Here is a 3,570-nt window from a genome sequence, read left to right on the forward strand (position 1 = left end):
CGTACTATGTGGGAGGATTATATTAAAGACTAGTGCACTACAATTTATGTTCAAAAAAAAAATTAAATTAAAGTTCAATGAAACAATTACTTAAGTGGAGAACAAATAGCTTTGTAATAATTTATTATGCGATTTTATAAATTTTTGTTTATTTGATAAGAATGAATAGACAATTGGGGATATTTTAATAGTTTTACAACTTATGAGATTTTTATGTTTATGAGAAAATATATAACACAAAAATTTCATATCGCATGTCCAAACAAAGCTTTAATTTCATCTAATGATTCCATATCATGATATCATATCGCATGGCCAAACGGGCCCTTAAAGTGCAAGGTCTGGGGGTTCAAAACCTTGCCAACATTATTTTTTTATTTTTGTTTTAATTTTAGTGACAAGAGTATTTTTGGTATTTAGTAGCTTTTGTTCCTTAAAACTTTTGTATGTCAGTGCTTTATAAATGTACCTTTCTTCTTTAGACAAAAAAAAACCAGCCAACATCTCCATAATGACACATATATCCATCAAAAAGTTGTACTCTTTAATTAATTTAAGTGGACCCCACCAACTTTATCATGTCGGCTGCCCAATACTATTGTGTATTTCTTTATTTTAATTATCATGTCTCACTATTTTTCGTTGATTACATATTTTAAAAATAAAAATAAAGTAGTACTACATATTAAAATAATTAACAATTTAGTATACTTAAAAATAGTAAAAACTACATAAAAATAACTCATATCACAATAATTAACAAATATTTGACACTTTAAATTCTACCAATACCATATAAATTAGGATAAAAAGAGTAACATATAATATTTAAATATATTTAAAAATAATATAAGTAATACTATACATTACAATAATTAACAATTTAAGTATTTAAAACTTATATAAAAAAATTAATTGACTCTCTAAATTATATTCGTACCACATAAAATGAATTTGATGATAAACATATATTGTTTGAAATTGATGAAAAAGAAACAATAAATTACAATAATTAATAAAAAAAAATAGTCCACTCCAAAAAATCTATCAATTAACAACATATATTGTTTGAAATTCACGAAAAAGAAACAATAAATTACAATAATTAATAAAAAAAAATAGTCCACTCCAAAAAATCTATCAATTAACAACATATATTGTTTGAAATTGACGAAAAAGAAAAAATAAATCACAATAATAAGAGACATATAAAAAATGGTTAATTTTTGAAATCCTACGTGTGCCACATAAATCGGAACAAAGAGAGTAATAAGTATTATTTTCAAAATTATGTAAAAAAATAATACTATAAATCACAATAGCTAACAATTTAAAATATTTTAAAAATCATATAAAAATTTCAATAACTTCTCAAATTCCATAATATGACATAAATTAAAATAAAAAAATAATACATATTGGGCCGTGCTGGCACGGGGTCCTGTATCTAGTATAAAGTATAAGAGGTGTTCTTTGTAAAATTACAAAATGGTATATATAAAAATAAAATTTAATTAAATAAATATACTAATTTATTGATCCATGACCCATGTGATCCCCACCTAATTTATTCAAGTTAATCTAAAATAATTAGAGATCCACTTGCATTCAATAATGATGGAATTAACTCTATCTGATAAAAAATTGTGATGTTCTAACCAATAAGCTTCAAATGAAACAACTGAAGAATTATAACTTGTCTGTATAATAATCTGAGAGTTTAGATTATTAAACTTGATTATAATTAGAATTCCTAGTTGATTCTTTTATAAAACAATAATGACTTGTAGCACTTACATCAAAATAATATTTAAAAATAAAATAAAACATATCAACGAAGAATTGTCTACTTTTAGCCATTTCGTTAGTCTACTAAGCTCCAAACTACAACTAATTATAGCACTTACACCTAATTAATGTGATTCAACACTGACCTATCACTAATTAACTTTGACCTATCACTAATTAACTGCAAACATAAATACTCTACTAGTGTCACGTGACATAAAAAGGGGCCAATTTAAGGTGGTAGTTATTAATTAAGACACTTAAACATGTACTTATGATGACTTCTTTAGTGTTTCCTGTACTATTTTAATGTTTAATATTTTCGTGTCTTTCTTGTTTCTTAAGTAAAGAAAGATATACGTAAATTATTATTTTTTAGATCCTTAGTCATTCGCAAAATTATATTGAATATATTATCATTATTGTGTTTTTGTTGTATAATCACTACTTTTGTTTATTCACAAAACAATCATACAAATAAATAATTTTTTTCTCTATATTGAATGAAATTTAATTTTAATCTCTTACTATTAATTAATCCTAGGTGTAAAACAAGATAAATTTAATTCCTAGTTAACAACATAAACGAAGTGCATTGAACACAAAAAAAAAGAAAAAAGAAGAAGAAGAAGAAGATAAAATTAAATATAAAAAAGCATAGAAATGACAACTGGACATTGAAAAAAAAATTAAATATTAAAAAAAAATATGTTCACTTTAATAATTGAAAAGGAAAAAGAAGAAGTTATATATCTACTTCTACTACTAATATATAAGGGTCGTTTGGTTTGAATTCAAGTTATGATGGTATTAATTATGATGTGATTAGTTATGATGAGATTATTTTTTATTAAGTGTTTGGTTTGTTATATTCAAAATAATAAATTTTAAGAACAATTTATTTGTTTACAAAAATTCCCTTCATGAATGTAAAAAGTGATGTAACAAAATGGTTGAAAGAGACATTTTTGTCATTTACTTATTTTATTCCGGGATAAGTTATCCCAGGATTACTATACCACCCAAGAGGAGGGATAACTTACCCCGATACTAATTATTAATTTGCCAACCAAACAACAAATTAAGTGGTACTATAATTTAATCTCAGGATTATTTGGTATTATCCTTCACACCAAACGACCCCTTAAAGTGTCAATAAGCACATAGCTGAGGGTTAACATGTCTGCTTCAGCTGTGTGCTTATTTTAATATTCAGTTGTTTAGCTTATTGGTTTAGGTTTGACATTTAGTAGGCGTTTGGCCATGCGATACCATATCACGATATCGTATCGTGAGATGAAATCAGCGTTTGGACATGCGATTTTACACTAATTCCATTTCGTGATTCCATATTCTCCAAAAAACCATGATATGGTAATTCCATATCATTATTTGAGATATTTTTAATTAAAAAAATTGATCCACAAGTTTATATTTTGTTAAAACAACCCCACATTTATATCTACTAACCATTTATTTCATATGTAAATAAAATTTATAATCACATCATTACTTTTTAAAATTTATTATTCTCACCAACATATAGTCACTCTAACTCACACAAATCGATTGTTAAAGTGATGAAATATTTATGGTCTATGAACATGAAAACATAGTTGCGGATGATATTGACCAACAAATGGCTCAAAGTAACAATGTTGGTTCATCTTCTCGGTCACATGATTGAGAAATGCAAGTTCAACGTGAGAAAATTATTCGTATTATGTGGGAGGATTATATTAAAGACTAGTACACTACAATTTATGTTCAATTTTTTTAAAA

The sequence above is a fragment of the Solanum tuberosum genome, unplaced genomic scaffold (assembly GCF_000226075.1).
Source record: "Solanum tuberosum cultivar DM 1-3 516 R44 unplaced genomic scaffold, SolTub_3.0 scf00076, whole genome shotgun sequence".
NCBI lineage: Eukaryota > Viridiplantae > Streptophyta > Magnoliopsida > Solanales > Solanaceae > Solanum > Solanum tuberosum.